Source organism: Podarcis raffonei, chromosome 8 (assembly GCF_027172205.1).
Source record: "Podarcis raffonei isolate rPodRaf1 chromosome 8, rPodRaf1.pri, whole genome shotgun sequence".
Classification (NCBI taxonomy): Eukaryota; Metazoa; Chordata; class Lepidosauria; order Squamata; family Lacertidae; genus Podarcis; species Podarcis raffonei.
The window spans coordinates 48417478-48439095 of NC_070609.1; the positions used below are offsets into that span (position 1 = coordinate 48417478).

Consider the following 21618-nt stretch of genomic DNA (forward strand, 5'->3'; position numbering starts at 1 on the left):
CTCAGGTCACCACTCCCTGCCACCCAGCCCTGCTTCCCAATAGTTGGTCCTTGAGAAATGGTTGGGGAGGAGGCAGCTGTATAATTGTACTTTCCCTATCACCCCCAGTTATTAGATTGCTCCCCCTCAGATTTTCTTTGGACAGGAGCAGCTGCGATTCTGAAGCCAATCATGCTGTTTGTTGCTTGGACATGCTTCAGGATTCTTTCAGCATTAGTCTACTTTTGAAAAATCATTGGAAGGGCCTGGAGCATGTGCTTGTGTGCAGAAGGTCTCATATTCCAACTCTGGCATCTCCACTTAGCAGCTCTTCCGCTGTGATACCCTTTTGCCACTTGCAGTAGACTGGGGTGGATGGACAAATGGCTTGCCTCTGTATAAGGCCGGCTAGTGTGCACCTTGAGCATACCTATCATTCTGAAAATGCAAACCTCAGTGGTAGAGGACATACTTTTTGTTGTTCTTTCCACAGGATGTTTGCAGAATATCCAGTTTGCAGAATGTCCAGTAATACCTTTCTTCCAAGTGGCAGAATAGGTTGTGCTTCTGAGAGAGGTGCATCTTTGAGCTACTTCCAAATGAAGATGACTTCTGGCAAAAGTAATTTTTAAAGGAAATGATATTAAGATTGCATGTTTATGAGTACCGTATTTCATTCAGTTTTCTTGTGACTGATGTGTAGAAGGAATGGACTGTTACTTGGGTCAGGATCCAGTTAGGAAGGGAAAACTCTTCCTCCTTTTTTGTTTCCTTTCTCTGCATGGGGGTTAGGAGTCCATTTGCTTTTGCTTGGATCGAAGGCCACAACTTGTATATTTCTGGAGTCCCCTCCAGGCATTCTTTGGCTGGGGAAAGCAATGGGGGACACAATTTTCCAGATAGTCCAAAGTTTTCTGGCTCTTGCAGTTTGTACCTAGAGAGTGTTGAGTCTTCCTCCTATTCTGCCCTGCAGCAAAGTATTTTTTTACAGTTACTGAGTCAGTGAGATTTTTTTTTTAAGCCTTTGTTTTTGCTCTTGAAAAGTAGGGCTGGGCTGTGGCTTCACTGTTGCAGCAGGGAGCAGCAGAGACTGAGCTGGCAGCGCTCTCCAATCTGTGCTGACATGATTCCCCCCACCTTTGTTTGCGAGGGAGAGAGCTACACGGCACACTTTGCCTGTTTGGAGAAGTTTGTGTTGAGAGTGTGAGGGAAAGGCGTGTTTCACTGTCCAGCCTGTTGTGTCTGGCATCTCCAAAGTAGCTCCTATGTCCCAGGCCCTCCTTGCATATGTGGTCAGAGGTACAGGGAGGCAACTGGAGGACTCGGGGAGCAGCATTTATTTATTTGCTGCTCCATATCAAGAGTTTGTGGCTAGAGGGTTGCCAGTATCCTGATCATGACAAGGAAAGAGTGGCACCTATTCCTTCTTGTGGGTGCCTCTGTAATGCTGAGCCCTGCAGCTGGCAGGCACTCTGAAGGAATTTCTCTTCCCTCTCTCTGCTTGTGGTAGGGGCAGACCCTTGAAGGGCTTGGTTTTCCTTCAACATTGTATTTTTCAGGCTCCCACCCTCAAAAACAAAAGAGGTCTGGAAGTACAGACCTGTCCTGCTGCATTCCTGAGCAACTTGGTTTTGATTAACTCAAGGTAGGGGGTGGGGGGGGTTTACCTTACAGACAATAGGGATCTAAGTGCCTGAGGAAGATGCTCTCCACCCCCATCAGAAGCCCAGAGTTTGGCTTTTCACTCTTTCCATTTTGGCAACCTAGGCATATTATATGTTCTTGCTGGGCTTTGTGCAGGTTAGACGCCCCCCTTTCTTTTCTCCGTGAAGAAGCACATTCTTGTGTTAATCCTGCTATAGGAAGAATGCCAGTGGCTCTAATGTTGTGCCTCTGCTGTGGAGGGTTGAGTGGGTAATGGTCCCTTCATGGAAGGGTGGATGCAAGCTCCTCTGATGTGGTCTCTTTTTCTCTCTAGGTGCTCTTAAGTTGAATGTTGACCGGCTGTGGAGGGATTTGACAAAAATGTATTAAAACCAGTGGGAGGGGTGTATGTGGCTGATTTCAGCAGTGTAGCATGGTTGCTGGGACGTGGGGCGGAGTTTGAACAGAGCCCACTGTGCCAGCCCAGCCCTCGCCACCAGAGTGACCCCCCACTGGAGCCAAACTGCAGTGGTGTGGTGGGGGGAGCAGCTGCCAGACCGATGGTCCCGGGTGCACTATTCTGGGGGGCTCTGCACATTTGGCTTCTCACGCTGCCCTGCCAGCCATTCGCCACTTTGGGAGGCTGGAATCTGATCTGAATGATTTGCCGGGCTGATCACTGTGTGCAAGCCAAAAGTCTACATTTCTGCCAGCTTCTGCCTAACATGTTATGGGTGTTGATTGTGTGACCTTATCTATAGCAGACCTGGAACAGATCTCTCTGTGAAGTGCAAGAGGAGATCTATTGGATTCTGAGAAAGTGCTGGGCATTTGTTTGGCTCTGTCTTTTCAGCTGCCACCTTTTGCTTTCTGTCTCATTTCCTAGACAGCTGGAATTCCAGTTTCCTGGAATCAGCTCTTACCTGCTGAAATTTGTCAGACACCTGCCCTTGGGTTTTTAAGTACCATGCCAGGGATATTGTCAAGTTTGCTGGAGTTGCCTTTTCAGCCTACTTTTTGGCAGGTCTTTGTTTGCCATGTGCTGGGCTTTTACATCAGAGACAGAGACAGAGACAGAGAGAGAAGACGACTGACTTTGGCAATAGTGGAACAATCTATGGTACCTTGTCCTATTGAGCTGTTTTGATAAAGAGGTTCTGCTCCACTGTTGGAGAAACTAAGTTGGAGGGTCTTGTTGATTTTTCATCTATTATTCTCTGGCCATTACATTTTTCTGTTGGGGTTTCCATGGTACGGTTTGTTGATTTCTCACCCTTAGGGCATAAGACCACTCCCCTTCCCTGTGGGGGGGAGTTGTGGGAAGGCACCCGGGAAATCACTGTGACCCGGCAGGGGGCGGAGTATTTCCGCCCATGTCATCAGGACTCCTAGCCATGTCACGCCCCCCCGGTTGACCAATCGGTTAGTTAGGGGGTGTGGCTGCTGCTGTTTAAATCGCAGCGCAGCTGGAGGATGGCCTCTTTTCACCTCCTTCGTTGGATCACCCAGCCCACCAGTCCTCTTTTTATGCGTTGCTTGACTTTGGCCTTGCTATGGACTAATGTCGGTCACCTTATTGTTGGGGCCAGGTAGGAATTTTCCCACTTGGCAAATTGGCACCAGCCATTTGGTTTTCACCTACTTTGTAGCAATCGTCACAACTTTGTAACGTTAGGTGGTTAGGCATTGGGTAAGCCTGGTTCATGGGAAGAGAGGTTGTTGCCTCCGCCAGCCATTCTTCATTAAGGGTATCCTGTTAAAGGGATCCGGGGGTGTGGATCCCGTCCGAAGCCTGGGCGTGGGCTAGGCCATGCCACAACCCCATCGGGGGCCCCGGGCATGCTCTTAATTGATGTATATCATAGGGCTCCCCCTACTGGTAGTTGACCCTTAAGAGACTTCCTGCAGGCGTGCAAGAGTCAGGATATAGTCAGTTTCACCCAGTCCCTAAGCCAAACTGCTCGCATCTGTAACCAATAAAGTTGTGGCCTTATTTATCCCATTAACTCAAAATATTTGTATCTGTGTGTTTATTATCTAAGGGGCACTTTGGGGCCCAGGGCATCGCCACACATGGTACTGCTGCATGCTTGGTTTTGAGCCCTTTGCAGATCCATCTGATGGAGTGGGGGCTCCTTGCTTAGAGGGAGGTTGAAGGGGAGAAAAGCCCAGTGGCGCCTGGTCCCTGCTGGGATGAGGAGAGTAGCAGCTGTCGACCTTGGGTGAAAAGTTCAAATCTGCATTTAAAAGGCAGAAGGCCATTAAGGGCTGTGACGTCTGGGGTCAAGTTGAAATGGTTCTTGCGATTTAAGTAATTGAACCTTTCATTCAGGTTTCAAGCAGCTGGATTGCCCTCCAAAATGCTGTAGAGGGAAGTGAAGTTTGTGGCCTTGTGCAGTGCCAGCTTAGCTGCCAGAAAGTGCCTGGGGAAGCCTTCTGGGTGGTGATAGTCCCTTGTGGGAATGACTCTTTGGCTCCTCTCAGAAACTGTGAGCCAGTTGTAGTCAGGTCTTCCCAGTGCCCAGACCTCTTCTTTAATCACTAGGCCAAGCTCTCCACGCTTCCCCAGCCTGATGAATGAATGCAACTGTTTGAGCTCCATGGTAACCCTGTGCAAGATCACAGCCTTCCCCTCTGAAGGAGGTGGAGGGAGATTCATGTGTCCAGGACTCTCGTCTCCATGGTGAGGAGGAAGAGGGTGGGGGAAGGCCCAGTTTCTGAGACCTTTGCATCACGCAGTGAGCACTGGCTCTAGGGAAATTGTTGGCTTATGGGCCTGTACTAGTCTAGAGTCTTTGAGCTTCTCTGCCTTGTGTGGTCAGTCAGTAGTAATAAGTCCAATATTTTTCTGTCTTCTCTCCCCACCCCCAGCAGAAATGCAGAGCCTCCAGGCTCCAAGTCTTTTACATGACAGGACTGATCAGAGATCGAGACATCCCCTCCTCTGCTCTGGTTCGTCCAGTGTGCACAAGATGGCAGTCCCTCCCCCAGTGACCTTTGGTGCTTGCTTGCAGACAAATCAGCATCAAATCTTGTGTTTGTATGGTGATACTGAATGAGAGTTGGCAATTGCAAAGGATTTTTCTTAGAACTTTATTTTATTATCCATTGAAATAATTTTAAACCAGCTCTTTCAAAAATATAGTGCTGATATACAAAAAGCATACAAACAGTACAAATGCACCAAATCCATTTGTGAAAATAGCAGAAACTGATTTGGGAAAAACTATGTCTGGTCCATAGTCTATACTGTGTCATTGACTCCTGTGCTTTACAAGAGGAATTGGGTTCAGTTGGGGGCAAACAGCCTTTGGCAGTACACACACACACACACACACACACACACACACACACTCTCTCTCTCTCTCTCTCTCTCTCTATATATATATATATATATGAAAAACATTTTATTGATTTTCCAAATATAACAAAATGAAGAAAAACCACACAAAACATCATAACCAAATTAAAACATAATTTTTTGATCAACTTCCCTACACTCCCCCTCTTGATTCCATTATAATATACTTGTTCATGCATGTCCATAAAACCTTATATACTTAACAATCCAGTTTTAAAATCATCTTCATCCTATTACAAGTGACTTTTAAAAGTTATACTAATGTAAGAATCTATACACAAAGCTTAAAAATATGCATTGAACAGTTGCCCTTTTTTTTAATTTGTCCTGCATAGTTCAGTAATTTATTTTGCCAATCTTCTTTGGCCAAGTCTTCTTCCTTCCATAGGGGCTGGCTGGTCTTGGCCTGGCATCCAATCTCGCATATCGGAACGAAGTCTTTCACTCAAACAATCCATCAAGTCCTATACATCTCAATATCATAACTTCAATTTTTTTTAACAACAATCATTTTCCACATTTTCCTCAGATCTACCTTTGGCAGTGCTTTTGACAGGCTTTGTCACTGGCACTTTGTCCCTACCATCTGTGATCTAGTTCCTTTTGGGAAAAGGGTGCTTGAGAGCCATTACTGCTCTTGGGCTCCCTTTTACTTGCTCTGGGATTACACTGGGAATGCTGCTTGGAAAGAATGGAAGCTGTTTCCTTTGAATGTGTCTAGGTTGCCACATTGTTCCCAGGTTCATTCTATAGAGGAAGGCTGTCTGAATGGTGGTCTGGTTCCTGCACAAACTTGCACAGATGAATGGTGCAATTCCAGCCTGTTTTCAGCAGGAATTGACTCTGCTGGGGAGGTCCCAGACAGCATCAATTCCAGCAGCTGGGCTTACATTTGGTGCCAAATTTCAAAGGTGCTGAATACAAGTTCTGCTTTCCCAGCAGCAACTGGGAGCATATTTTATGGCTCCTTATGGTTCCTTTGCGGCTGCTTCTTTAACTCTCCCACACTTGATGATATATATTATCATTATATATTATCATTATTTATTAAATTTGGTAGTCACTTTTTGTCCCTGCAACTCAAAGCAACTTACAATATTTTAAGCAAAAACAAACACACACACACAGAGATTAACTCCCTGTCCTAATCTTCTAGTCTCCAGATATTAAGGGGTGGCCCTTGCTGTCCCCTGGACATAGTTTCTCCCCAAGGGGGCAACTTCTTTGGTTTTGTCTAATGATGATGATGATAATTAATAATGATGATTTATTTATAATATACACCACCCATCTGGCTGGGTTGCCCCAGCCACTCTGGGCGGCTTCCAAAAAAGTAAAAACATTAGGCATAGTAAAGCATCAAACATTAAAAACTTCCCTATACAGGGCTGCCTTCTTCTAAAAGTCATATAGTTGGTTATTTCCTTTACATCTGTTGGGAGGGCATTCCACAAGGCTGGCATGACTACTGAGAAGGCCCTCTGTCTGGTTCACTGTAACCTCACTTCTCACAATGAGGAAACTGCCAGAAGGCCCTTGGAGCGGGATCTCAGTGTCCTGGCTGAACAATGGAGGTGGAGATGCTCCTTCAGGTATACTGGGCTGAAGCCGTTTAGGGCTTTAAAAATTAGCACCAACACTTTTAATTATGCTCAGAAACGTACTGGGACCAGTGTTATATGGCCTTGCCTGCCACTCCCAGTCACCAGTCTAGCTCCCGCATTCTGGATTAGCTGTAGTTTCTGAGTCACCTTCAACGGAAGGCCCGCGTAGAGTGCATTGCAGTAGTCCAAGCAAGAGATAACCAGAGCATGTACCACCCTGGTGAGATAAATCGCAGGCAGGTAGGGTCTCAGCTGGCATACCAGCCCAGTAACTGATTTAACCTCAACTCCCCTGGCAGTTGAGCCCAGGTGGGCTCTCAGTCAATCAACAAGGCTCTGCTGATCACAGATGGAAAAATGACAGCTTCCTCAGGAGCAAGGGGTGAGGCAGCTGTGGAACAAGGCCAGTTGATGTCAAGTGTGTGGTAGGTGGGTGTGGCTTGGAGAAAACATCTTTTTGGGTCAAATTAGAACCTCATTCCAGTTCTCATTATGCCTACAAGTTTGTGGTTCGCCAGCACCAGATCAAAAATTCTGGTCCTTTTCCCCTTATGAGTTGGCAGTCTTTTAAGTCAAGAAGATGCCTTGTAGTTTCACACAGTCTTCCTTGATGCAGTTCTGCTGAAAGCACTTGGCATTCGCCACCTTCTCCATGGTTTCTAGCATTATCCTGAGCTTACTGCCATATAGCTGCATTCAAACTGTATAGCATTTATACCTAAAGCCACCACTTGGACATTTTGATGTGACACTTATTTCCAGTAGGCTTCAAGGGCTCTTCAATTTCATTGTAAGGAAGGGTTTATCACTTCTTTGACATGGTAGAGGACTCCAAAATTGAGGGGTTGTGCTTGAGTAAATAAATCCATTTCCAAAAGCAAAGTTCAGTGAAAAAAAAAGGTAAATAAATAGCAAAGGCTCCCCACGACTGCTCTTGTTCTTCCTAGCCTGCCCTGTGGAGAGAAGAGTTATATTAAATGCCCTCAAGACCTCAGATTAGCCTCCTTGCAGCCAGGAGTTTATTTGCAGCTTTGGGTGTGTTGTGTGGAATAGTGGGTAAAGAGTACATCTCTTTGGCAAAAGGGGCATTACAGTAGCTGGAGGAGCTATGTAATTTTCAGCTGCTACTCTGTGCCTGGTGTTTTGGGCTGGCCCAAAGTGAACTTATGTGCCTATGACACTAGGCTGTTCTCTTCTTTAATTGTTTAAGGTTAGTAATATCAATATGAGACCATTTGATTACTATGTATTAGTATGTATTTTATTAAGGAGTGTTGTTATTGCTTGTTTACATGGAAATACTTACACTGTGTGCTGGCTCAATGAGATGCAAAAGGGGGCTGTAAAAGGACTTTGGGCTTGGAGTAAGAAGAGAGAATTTGTAGTTTTCTTTTCTCTCTCAACATCTTGACCTTGTAGTCCCTTTCAGCTCTATGATTCTATGATTATTATTCTATGACATGAATACCTCTTAAGTCATTTTCGTGCAGAAGCTGGAAATCAGCGCTTTGTTGGATGTCATAGTGGTGAAGGAGTTGGAACTTCCCTCATGAACTAGAGGTTGGGAATTTGATTCTGCGCAGTGAAATAGTTGCAAGACTGGGTGTTGACAACTCGCAAGACAGGATCCACTCTACATTTCCGTTAGCTGCTTTAGAACAGTAAAACTGGAGGACTTAATATGCTGTCTTCAGGGAATTGCTGTAGCTCAGCGGCGATAATCTTTTTACATGTGGAAGGTCCCAAGTTCAATCCCTGACATCCCCAGGTAGGGTAGGAGAGAGCCATTGCCAGTCAGTGCTGAGCTAGATGCACCAATGGTTTGACATAAGGCAACTTCTTATGTTCTGTATTCAAGACCAGACCATTTGCCTATCTTGCCCTGTACTGTCTGCCTTGAATTTCCAAGGTGTTGGACAGAAAATAGCCTTTAATATCTCTTGTCACCTGTTTCTAAGATAGGGACTGAATCCAGGACCTTCTGCATGCAAAGATGTTCTACCACTGAGTGGTGGTCCCTCTTCGGGATGAGGTCCTGAGCCAGTACAACATGCCAGGTGAGTTTGAAGGGGTGGTGGTTGCTGCCTGGGGCAAGAGGGGTGAGGCCTGTGTAGCACAACAAACATGGGAAGGGATTTGAACAGGAGTTGGTGAGCTCTTAATCATATTGCTGGTAGTTTGTCGTCTTTGCAACAAATATACCTGCTATTAGAGGCTTAGTCTGGAGCTCCAATTGGGCAGCTGAGGCAAAGCATTGGGTTCCTGCCTGCTTTTTCTTCAAACAATATCTTCTGGCTTCCAGATTTCTGATAAATTGATAAGAGGAATTGCGGGAGTCAATAGAGTTGTAGACACTTTGCCAATATAACCGTAGTGCTATTGATCTGCCAGTAAATTAAAGTCTTACTTAGAGGCTGCCGATATTTCTAATCTCCTGCCTCGCCAATTACAACCTTCCAGCTACCTGAGAGAGACAGAGCAGGCAGGCAGGCAGGCCCAGCTGTTGGGTCCTGTTTAGTCTGGGGAGCTGCCAGGATACAAGAAAATTCATTGGAGTATGAGAGGCTGTGGCTGTCTTACCATGCTACACTCCCCCCTCAAAGCATTTTAGTCAAGGAGAGACCTTTCCCATGTCCTCAAAAGGTCAAGGAGTGAGGTGACAAAAGGTCTTTTAAGTACACAACAATTTTGTTTATTTTTGCCAGTAGTTGGAATGCTGTGTTTGGTGAATCCTTGGTAATTCGTGTAAAAGGTGTTTATGGGAACAAGCACTGCTGTAGTTTTGGTGGCAGATAGCATTGTTATGACTCACCAGAAAGAGGATTCTGTGGCCACAGATGTTCAAGAGTCATTGCTGGTCAAGGAGTAGCATCAGTCACCACTTTGGGTAGTCAGTTGCCTTTTCTTCCTGTTTGCTTCACACACAGGGGAAATCCCAAACTTGCTCTTCTGGGTGTATGTAATTTGAGGGGAGAAAATCTACCGTTCATTTTCCTGACAAAATATTTCTATTCCTAGATAATATAGAATGTGTTAAGCAACAGAATGCTTTAGAGATCTTAAATATAGCCAGTCTCCAGTCTTTTGCTGGGCAGCAGCATGTGTGGGGTTTAGCAGAGTGTTATGATGTGCAGAGGCAAAAGGCCGTGTTGAGAGCACAGGGGGGCCGCCCCCTTTCTGTAGTTCTAGCTTACCCTCCCCCCACCCTGTTCCTGCTTGTTTGAAGCTGGACAAGCAGCTGAGTTACTTTCAGAGGTCCAAGAAAGAACAATGGGATCGTGGAGCTCCCTGCTGGGGGTCCTGTTTTGAGTGATGATGGTCTGAGCAGATTGTTCACCTGATAAGCTCCTTTCAAGTCTCTTTATGTTTGAAAGTCCACAGTCGGCTTTGGGAAGAAATCTCCAGATAAATGCTGTGTTCTTTCTAATACCCCAGAGCAAAAATCAATTGGAGGGATAATTCCTCCCCTTGTCCTACACAGTCTTTCATGTGTATATATCTCCAGCAGCACCTTCACATATGGAAAAGACTTCTCATATTGCCCTTGGATAAAAGCTTCTGCACTGATTGTGCAATGTGTGCCCTCTGGAGGATAGGTGTATTTTCCCAGGCAGAGTTTGGCTCCTCTGTTTTCCTGTTGAATTTGGGTACAAGCAGGGAGAGGAAGCTGAGAGCTACCCAACTGAGCCAGCTATAGGTTGTTTTAGCAGCAGATAGAACTAAATGATAAATCCCCTCAACCTCACACTGAAAGGAGGTGATATAAATAAAAAACCTGCTCCTTTCTCCTTATGGAATACCCAAGAGCCCATATAGAGTCCTTTTGTAGGTTTTGTATCAGTAGGAGAAAATAACAGAGACAAACCACAGAATATTGAGAAGCAAAGCAGCTAGTAAGCCTGATCTTTATTAACTGCTGCAACAGGGTGCTCCCTCACATGCAGGAGAGAGGAGGAGGACCCCCGAGCCATGCGCGCAAGCCCTTATATAGACATTTTAAATTGCCCGCCCTGGAGTCCAAGACCACCCCCAGAAACATACATTACAGAAGGGGTGTAACCCCAGATACATCATACCTACATCACAGAAAAGGCTGTCTACAACAGAAATCTGAGTGCGTTGTTTTTAACCTGTCTGCCAGGTTACCTGTTAATGGTCACTTGATTGGATTACTTGGGGAGCCTGGCCATTCTTTTGTAATGAAAATACTTTAATTCCTGAGCCAGGTCACAGGCGCATCCTATTCACACCTTAAATGTGCCCTTAAGGCAGGATTTGTGAGGACACAGACAATGGGGAGATTTCTGCATTTCCTTCCACCTTGTAGAGCATGGGTAGGCAAACTAAGGCCCGGGGGCCAGATCCGACCCAATCACCTTCTAAATCCGGCCCATGGACAGTCTGGGAATCAACGTGTTTTTACATGAGTAGAATGTGTGCTTTTATTTAAAATGCATCTCTGGGTTATTTGTGGGGCATAGGAATTTGTTCTTTTTTTTCTTTCCAAAATATAGTCCAGCCCCCCACAAGGTCTGAGGGACAGTGGACTGGCCCCCTGCTGAAAAAGTTTGCTGACCCTTGTTGTAGAGAAATATTTGAGGTGACTGAAAAGGTCAAAACGGCTTTAGGACTTTTACTGTGGGTTTTAGACATGTGGTTTATATATTTATATATGTGTTTGCTTGGTACATTTATGAACATTTATTATATATATATAAGACCTAAAAATTCTTATAACAGGAAAGATACTAATATCTGCAACTTGGAAGAGTAAGTCTTGGTGACTGTCCGAAGAGTGGGTGGCCTGCATTATACATTGGCTGTTTCTGTGGTTTATGTGAGTTGCTTTGAACACCTCTGTTTGTGGGAAAATTTGAAAATTCAGATATTCACCCATACTACATGCACAATAGAAAGGTGATGTGAGCATTGGATTGTGTGAAATTAGAGTATGTTAATCCTATTGTTCTGAACAATGACCCAGTGCCCATTCTGGAGTTCAGACCACCTTTCTCACTCTTAACTAATTCAGTGATCTCCAGGTTAACTGGAACTGCTTACTTCTGATCAACTATTTTAAGCTAAACAGACACACCGTGGCAAGATACCTTTTTTTCTGTAAGTAAATCCCAATTATACCCACCAGAGCAAAGATGTTCAGACAGTGTCCTAACAGCTACCATTTCCCCCAAGGCATGCTGGATAAAGATCCCTCTAGTTGAGGAAGCATTTTGGGCATTGGTGGTTCACAACACTGGTGAAAATTCCGGCAGCATCACCACCCTTGTCACTTCTGCAGAATCCAATCACTTTTACATTTAACCCCCTGATAGCTCAGTTAAAGGATTGGAATCCAGGTGAAAGGGGTGTATGTATCCATTATTTCAATTAGCAGAGCATGATTTGTTTTATGTGATTCATGTATATATTTATTTTATTCATACCAATTGTGTGTCAGCCTAGAGGTGCTCAGCTTGGAGCATTTCACTGTAGCCAGTCTGTAAATGCTTACTTTTCTGGAGAGTTGGTGTTACAACTGGTGGGGTGTGTGTTTATGTCTGCTTCTTATTTTTATTTAGGAGCATAACTAGATAAACTTTTTTTCCCCAGCAAGGAGGATCTTTTTGCAGGAATTGGATGAAGTTAGAAACTACTCTCAGCCCTGGCCAAAGCCCATTACCCATGATACAAGGAACAAGTTGGAGAGCTCCAGGCAGCACTAAGCGGTTGTAGTTCTTATCTGTCCCTTAAATGGCTTTGCAGTATTTATCTAGTCTGCAGTGTCTGAGCAAACAGAATTCTGTGGGTGAAGGGGAGCTTTAGAACTTTTTGTTCCCAGGTTCTTCACAGTTAGGGTGTTCTTTCTCCCTACTGCACAGTATATTTGAGCCTAAACTCTTGCCACTTGCCACTTGCCAGTATTCTCAGTTGCTGTGTTGGAGCCATTTTGCTGACTCATTGGTTTGGACTGAGATTTGTCCCGCTTTCATTACTCACCATGGCATCTGTGTTCAATCCCTGTGAAAGTCCTCCTGTCTTCTCTGCAGCCTCCTGAGTCACTTCATTTTTCTGTAGCTTCCACTGCTCTTCAGACATCTTTGCCTGCTCAGTTAGCAGCATTAAAAATGGGGGGAAATGGAGTTGGGATAGCATTTGGAGGAGCAGCCTTAACTGTTTCTGGCTGAGTATGCTGACTTTGAAATTAGCCTTGATTTGTGATTGAGCTCAACCTGAATACATTGCTACGACTCAGTGCAGGACAGGATGGCGGCCTTGACAGCAGGGAGGGGAAAGTGAGTGCACAAGCAAGCAGTCTCCCCTTCCATTGGCATAACCTGTGAAATATTGCCTCTTGTGGCTGTATCTTGCACTCTTGCTGAGCATGATGCCCAGTAGTGTATTAAACACTAGTTGAGTCCAGGAGGGCAGCTGATCACCCACGAGAGATAAGCCAAGTTCTCTGATGGCGGATCAATAAAGGTTAGTGACATCATATCTCAAAGTGAGAGAACCTGCTTTCCACAGAGCCGTTTATCAGATGACAGCCTGAAACACTGTTAACATTTTCCTTGCCAGGGACCTGCTTCCCACTAGAACTGGCCTCTATGATTACTCTGGGCCTTGTCGCTTTACACCTTTGCCTCAACTATCCTCATGTCTGTCCTCTTGTGGGTCTGTCATGAGAGGAAAGTATGCATGTTGTGCTTACCTGCTGTGTTCCTGCATAGACTGAGGTGTCCACTGGGCTTTGCTAAGGATTTGTTTCAATAGGTTTGGAAAAGAGCATTTTAGCAAAAAGCAGACAGAATTCCTATTGAGGCATTCTCATCATTCCACTGGCAGCACAGTGAAAGAGACTTAGAGCAGGCTGAGTAGGTCACAGTGACCAAAGTTCCCTCGAGTCAGCCATTCAGATTGGAAGTGCCCACATCGCCAGATATCTTCATGTTGATTGGCTTGTGAGCTGGACACGGGATTTTGCAGGACAAGACAGGCCTCTATCATAGGAGGGGTTAACTCACAGGAAGGGAGTAACAGCTGGACTTCTGCTCCCTCCCTCCTTCTCCCAAGGCCATTTTCAGAGGACAGTGCCAGTTCAGGGGGAGGTGGGATGATGTCTGTGATCCCAGTCCCAGCTAATGGGCTGGTGTCCAAATGGAAAGTGTATTTTCAGGGTAGAAGTGCTGAGCCGTTAGTGAGGCCTGGATTACTGGGTGATTGTGCTGTCAATACTGCCGTATTGAGTCTGAGCAAGCCTTCACAACACAAGGAAACACTTAGCTCACTGCTCCTGCTTATTGAGAAGCCAATAGCAATTTACTGGCTGACACTTGACATCAGATCCATTCCCTGAGGTACAGTTCCTGCAAAACTATCGTCGTGTCCTCTCTCAACTTACCATTCCTGTTGCCCTCTTACCTGACATGTTGGGGGAGGGGGTGCAGGTGTTTGCCTTTTGTGTGTGTGTGTTCCTCTGCTAGACTTCATGGCTTCTGTGGGGCAGCCACTCATTCCCATAGCATGCAGCGCACATGCTTCCACGTTCAATAAGGGCTGCTTCCTGGGATAAGGTGAAACTTTTGTGTGTGTATGAAAAGACTTTTGCTCTGTATATTTTGGCAGTGAGGACAGGTGAATGTGCTACAGAAGGAGCAATACTAGCCTGAGTTTCTAAGCTGCTTGTGCCCAGGACAGGCTTCTTGGAAGTTCTCCTCCTTTTCTTCTGCTCCCAGTTTTGCCTGTACTTAATGTTCATAGAAATAAATTGTTCATATTTTCAGTGTGGTAGGGTATAATTAAAGTAGCTCTTTATATAGAAAATCTGCAGCAAAATGCCCTAACTTCTAACAGAAGTGTTGTTGTTCAGGGAACGAGCCACACCCTCCCCCAGGATACAGTGGTACTTTGGTTGTCGAACTTAATCTGTTCCGGGAGTCCATTCGACTCCTGGAACGGTTTGAAAAGCAAGGTGTGGCTTCCGATTGGCTGCAGGAGCTTCCTGCTCTCAATCGGAAGCTGCATCAGACATTCGGCTGATGCAAACCAGAACACTCACTTCTGGGTTTGCGGCATTCGGGAGCCAAAACGTCTGAGTACCAAGGTGTTAGACTGCTAAGGTACGACTGTATTCCATTTAACACCCAACCACCACAATTTCTTGCTTTCTTTTCTAACTGACATCTCAACATATTATGGCATGTCTGGTTTTTTTTGGGGGGGGAGAGGGGGAGGGTTCTACAAATCTTGAGGTTCCCCTGAGTATGCTGACATAGCTACAGTGAAACAATAGGGTGAAACAGCTTCACTTCTGTTGACACTCATCACCTGAGTTTACTATTAGAGAGTAATAGGATTCTGACATTTATGGGCATAATGACCACACAAAACATGTTTCAGTCACATTTCAAATGAAAGGACTAGGAGGTTAATCCTCATGTGTAGAGAGCTAGCTCATCACTTATAGCATGCAGTGGTGATGGATAGATCATGGCACAATGGTTTGATTCCAGGGAATGCATCTTCAAATGATTGTACAACATAAACAAGTTGAAAACTTAACTTTTCCTAGTTTTCCAGTTGCTTATGACTTTGGTGTAGGTGCTTTGGTTGCCGTACATCCCTCTTCTCCATATTCGGAGGGCTGGACCCAGAAACACTAGGAGGAGCTAGTGATGTCTCCATTTCTGGATTGCTGTCTTCCTGATGAACTCTGGGCATGACATAGATCTGCACCTCCTTTCTTTCTGTTGGCTGCTAGAAATCCTCTTTTCAATTTGTGGTTATATTGGACATTAGCATGAATGAGAGCATACTGGGCGGTTGGGAGTGGAGCTAAGATAGTCAAGAACAATGTGAGAAGTGATGCTTTGGTCTGTCTTAGTGGCTCAGCTTGCTTGTGGAAAGCTTTGAATCTGGTTACTAGTTCCCAATTGTTTGTGCAAAGTTCAAAATGAAACTCAGTCAGAAAACTTAATCAATTAAAGTTTATGTGTCTCCTGAGCCCCAAAATAAACTTTGGAATACCTCATATCATATAACTCCTTGACTGGGGGACAGTCTCCTACAAGATACACAAAGCTTTTCTCCAATCAAGGTTGTCATGTTTGTGCAACACACATGAATGTGTGGTGACCTCAGATATCAGCAACAAGTAATGATCAAGGAGTGTGCACTCCACAATAGGTTTCAGGCCACAAAAATCTTACACCCCATATCCAGGAGAATGTCCTTTGATATGGCATTTGGTCATATACTAAATGTCAATCATAGTCAAAATATGAAAAAATGAATAAAGAACTTGGGGTGTATACCTCAAAACTCTAATGAATAAATGATGACCTCAGATTAACATGGGTGTATATGTGTCATATTTGACACTGGCTTGTCCTGAAATAAAGCAGTGGATCAGATTTTATTCAGTTTCGTCTTACATGGGATACTGTTCTAGAAATAAGGATGTATCAACATTTACTGTGGATGCACATCACAGCCACACTGGTTTCTTTAGATGCCTCCCACATTTTTTACTTGTTGGAATCATCTGCATTTGTGCCTTCAATAGTTCACCTTTAAGAAGTTCCCATCCATCTTGAATTCTCTTCTCTCTGAGAATTTCTGACCATGGAATCTCACTTAAGCTTTAGAAATCCACCTTCTTAAAAGTCCAGAGTAAATATCCAACTACACTCAGCTTTCCCTTGCTTCTGTATCATGAAACCCAGGAGGACATGATCACTTCCTCCTAAGTTTCCCAGTACTTCCACTTCATTGATCAGTTCCTCTCTGTTGGTGAGGACCAAGTCCAAGATACATGATCCCCTTGTTTCTTCCACCTTCTGGAAAATGAAATTGTCAGCAAGACAGTGGAGAAATTTTTTAGACCTTGCATTCTTGACAAGGTTTTGCGTTCCAACAGATATCAGGGAAGTTGAAGTCTCCCATGACTACTATCTCTCTCACATTAGAATGTATGGTAATCTGCTCTAGGAAGGCATTATCTAAGACTTCAGTGTGGCTTGGAGATCTATAGCAGACACTCAAAGTAAGGTCACTGTTGTTTCCCTCTCTTTCAATTTTTACCCATATACTCTCAAACTGCTTTCCATGTTCCAGGTCATGGATCTCTACACAAGTGTGTATATCCTTTACATATAATGCTGCTACTTCTCCTTTCTTGTTTGGTCTATTCCTTTTGAATAAGTTCTGCCTCTCAATTTCTACATTCCAGTCATATGTCTCATCCCACCAGGTTTCAGTAATGCCTTTTAGGTTATATTTGCAATCCTGTATTGAGTCTTGCTTGTTTCTTATACTCTGTGAATTAGTATAGACAACTGAAGCTATGAGTCATTCCCTCCAGCTGCTTCCTTCTTTTACTTTCCTCCCCTTTAGGAGGTTTCTGGAGCACCATCTCAGTTTTCTGTGTATCAATGAAGCTGTTATCCCCAGTACCAGGTGTTCTCCTCTCATCTGTAATATTGTCTTCCTCCCACTCAGGATTTAGTTTAAAGCTCTCCTGATCAGGTTTGTGAGACTCTTAGCAAACGCACTATTGCCAACCACTGTGAGGTCCCACTCATCTTTTGCCCGAAGTCTTTCCTCAAGGAAGCAGAGACTGAATAAGGAACTGGTGGTGTACACAGTACGATAAGCTTTGGTCCACCACAAATCATATACCCACATCACCAGTACAGTGTCTGCCATATTATATATTTATAAAAGTATTTATCTACTACTAAATCACAACACATCAAAGCAGTTTACAACATTAAGAAGATAATCATGCAATAAAAGCAATAAAAAAATAAAAGCAATTTCAAAGCAAAAACTAAAAACAAGCAGCAATAAACCATTGTGGGAGATGTGCTCTTAATTGCCTGGTGTAATAAAAAAGTTTTCAGCATGCGTTTAAAAGTTGGCACAGAAGGCACCCACTGAATCTTCATTGGCAGAATATTCCACTGGACTGTGCCAAGGACACTAAAGGCTCAGTTTCTTCTTGTTGTCAAACAAGCCTCACCAACTCGGGTACTGATCGATTATACTCCTGCAGGTGATCTCAATGATAGAGCTGGGGCATAAGGGTTCAGGTAATCCCTGAGGTACCCTAAACCTAAGCTGTTCAAGACTTTGTAAATTAATGCAAGAACCTTGAACCTCACTCAGTACGAGATGGGCAGCCACTGCAGCTGTTTTAACAATGATTCCACATGTTCTCTCTGCTTTTTTAAAAAAATAATAATTTTTTTAAAATTTTTCAAATTGTAACAACAAATTTTCCACAAATCTTAATTGAACAATTTATAAATCCATATTTCTCCCCTCCCCCCTCTTTGGCTTCCCCTGTATTTCCATGTTGATTTATTAAACAAATTCTATACCCTGCTGGTTTTACCTCTTATATAGTTGTTAAAGTTTAGTCAAAACCTGCCAATGAGTCCAAATCTTTATACTGTCTTTTTATATAGTTTATAAATGGTTCTCACTCCTTTTTGAAATCGATGTTGTCTCTCTCATGTATTCTCTCTGTCAGCTTAGCCAGTTCCGCATAGTCAATAAGCTTGGCTTGCCATTCTTCCTTTGTTGGCGTTTTCTGTTTTCCATACTTGTGCTAATGAAATTCTTGCTGCTGTTGTCGCATACATAAACAATCTCCAGTTTCCCTCTCTTATATCATGATCTAAAATTCCAAACAGGAAAAATTCTGTTTTTTTAACAAAGGTTTTTTTTCAACATTTTTTTCAATTCATTATATATCATTTCCCAATATTCTTTAACCTTCTTGCATTCCCACCATACATGAAAAAAGTACCATCATTCTCTTTGCAACTCCAACATATCTTACATCCTGTTTTGTACATTTTGTACATTTTGTGATGCAACCAACTTTGTAAAGTATCTTTCAAGTTTTCATAACTTTTTAATTTCAAACCTTTCTCTTCTTCTATTAACAAATCTCTATATGTCAGCCAGTTTCCTTTTTTATTAAACGGTTTCATTGCTATTGCCTCAACTGGAGACAACCACCATGGCATTTTAGGTTCTAAGAAATCTTTGTATTTATTCCATACTTTTATCAATGCTTTCCTTATTATATGATTATGAAACCCTTTATGTTTTTTATCTTTCTCATAGCATAAATATGCATGCCAGCCAAATTTGTTATCATGTCCTTCTAAATCAAGGAGTTCTTCTCTTTCTAATTTTATCCAATCCTTCAATCAAACAATGCATGCCACCTCATAATACAATGTAAAGTCTGGGAGTGAGAGGCCGCCTCTATCTTTCGAGTTAATCATTATTTTATGTTTTATCCTAGGCCTGTTACCACTCCAGACAAATTTTGATAGATCTTTTTGTAACTTCTTGAGGCATATAATATTACCTATTATCAGAATTGATTGAAATAAATACAACAACTTTGGCAAGACGATTCCACATGTTCTCAGCCAGAAGCTCCCTTCAGCAGTCTGGCACCACAGCATTATGTATCAGCTGGAGCTTCGAACCAGACCCAAGGGCAGGCAACCTCATATAGAGCACAATACAGCAATGCAGCCTTGAGGTTACCAACACATGGATGACAGTGATCAGGCTATCCCTGTCCAGGAATGGCCATAGTTGGCGAACCAGAGCTTTATGAGGGCATGGAATAGTGTCTTTCAAAAAAGAAAAAAAGTAGCTACTAAACTGAAAAGGTGAAATTCTTCTTCCTAGGTTTCCACCCACCTGCACATTAAAACTAGCATGCATTTGAAAATCAAGAGCAATCATTTTGAATGCAACTAGGAGTTTTTATGGACTGGTGATTATGGCTGGTGACTATATCTACCTGGAAAGGACAGGGTTTGATCAAAACTTTTCAGAAAGTGAAGATTTATTGAAAATTTATTTTGGGATATTTTGAATGGTCTATGCTATGGCATGAGTTTGTATCCTTGACAGTGTGTTCAGTTCAAAGAGAATTGTGTCCAATGAAGTTCTGTTTGGAGTAGGGCCATTGAAATTAATGGACCTATGTTAGTCAGATCCATTAATTTAATGGCTCTGCTCTGAGTAGAACAACCCTGGATACAACCCAAAGAAAGAGTTTACACTTTCATTTCACAGATAACTGACTTTCCTGTATGTAGTCTATGTCTATATTAAAGTAACATGTCAGGGAGAAGAGAGCAGCCTTATTGTTCCTTGCTCTTGCCTGCATATTCTGGCTACGGTTGACATGTATACACACCCTTGGCAGTGTTTTTCCCCCCAAAGGACACATTTGGCAGTGTGGATATATTATTTGTATGGGCCCAACATTTGTTTGCTGGGTTCAAATCTCACTCTTTTATTTTTGCTATTATCAGTTTGGGTTACAAGCTACTTACAGTGTCTTATACTGTAGGAAAGCATTGGGACAGATACAATGCCATGCCACCTCATAGGCAACATATTACTGGATGCATGGATGCATGATTTATGGTGACCCAAAACTTATTTTGAGGTGAACACCCCCAGTTCTTTCTTCATTTCCTCCTTGACAATGGTTGGTATGAAGGCAAGACATAGAAAGATGGATTTGTTTTTAATTGTTTTTCCCCCCGTTTTTTTCTCTACTGTATTTTGTATTTTTTGTTTTCTTTTTCCTATTTTCTTATTATCTTTGTAACTTCTTTTGAAATTTTAATAAAATATCATTTAAAAAAAAAAACAATGGTTGGTGTGTGGCTGCCATATTTGATGCTGGTTTACACCTAAAGGCCAGAAATGTGAATGTGTGATTTGGCACCATCAAAGTTTACTGTGGGGTGTGCACCCAGAATTTATTATTTATTTATTGTCATCTGAGATCATCACAAATCACGAGCACTGCACATGCACAACAATTTTGAATGGAGAAAATTATTGTGCATCTCAAAAGTGGCAGTCCCCCAGTTTTGTGCAAATAAAGAACTGGAACCAGAGAACTAGCAACCCACTTCATTGTAAAGGAGGCAGGTATCTGGAGACTGTAACCCTTGAAAAGGCCTCTTCCTGTGATCCTTGCAAACCAGCAAAGAGTACTTTTCTATCAAAGAACAATAGCAGGCTTCCTGGCTTAACCTTGCCTGTAGGAGTCCACCTCTTGAAAGCAGCCTGGGGTTGAACACCACGCTGGATTTGAAGCCAGAAAGTCAATGGTCAGCATTTGAGCACTCATGGGCTGAGACATGTAGTACCTGTAACAAGTGGCAACTGCGGCATCTTAAACTGGATTGAGGAGGCTGTGAGTCCTGACTGTGGCCTAGGGCATGTTGCCATTGAAACCTTCAGGCAGAAAGGGAAAGCACTAGAGCAGCAGGCAGCAACTGTTACTTTCTTCTGCCTGTGATATGTGAGATTCTGTAGTCCTGGTCTCCATTTGAAATTAAATACCTGAACTAGATAAAAACCTTTCTGGATCAGACCAGATCTGTAGTCTATGTTCCACTCCATAAAGCTCACAAGAGAGGCAGTTGTTTGTTGGAACTGTCACGGGAGCCTTGGGAGTGCTGCAGCTGAAGGAAGAGTGAAGATTCCCTTCTTGGGAGGACTTCCTTTGGTTTGAATTAACACAACAGTCTGGTGCACCTTTGCGGTTGGGTGTTCTTCCTTCCCTGTATGTGTAGATGCAGGAGTATGAAGAGGGGAGGGACTCAGACACTCCATAGACATAGACATACATAAGCTCCCAGACAGAGACTAGCTTGGGCACATTTTAGAGTGAAACATTTCTCAAGAGCAGGGATGACTCATTACAGCAAAGTTCATGCCCTCTGGAGAAGGAGGGTCAGTATCTGCTATACAGGAAAAGTGCTAATCTTGGGTATTAAATCAAACTCTATGGGACAGACAGCTGAAGCTCAGGCACAGATAGGTAAAGTGTGTAATAAGTCCTTTACATCAGAAAACTCCCAAGCGAGAAGCAGATGGGTCAGTTGACAATTTGCATAGGTGGAGAAGGTAGTGAGCACTGAAGGAGCTCTTGGTGTTAATGTCACAAGGAGCTGCTTGGGGATCTGGCAA

At 43.5% G+C, this 21618-nt stretch overlaps 1 protein-coding gene across 10 annotated transcripts in view; it reads left to right on the forward strand.

Moving 5' to 3' along the window:
• The window catches only part of ZFHX3 (zinc finger homeobox 3), a 255803-nt gene that overhangs the window by 106820 nt on the left and 127365 nt on the right, over positions 1–21618 (forward strand). The window contains exon 1 of one of the 10 annotated variants that reach the window (XM_053399818.1): positions 8627–8645. The exons of the other annotated variants lie outside the window; for them this stretch is intronic. The gene's annotated coding sequence lies outside the window, so the exon portion shown is untranslated. Of the gene's footprint in view, positions 1–8626; positions 8646–21618 lie in introns of those variants that run through there. 10 annotated transcript variants of the gene reach the window in all.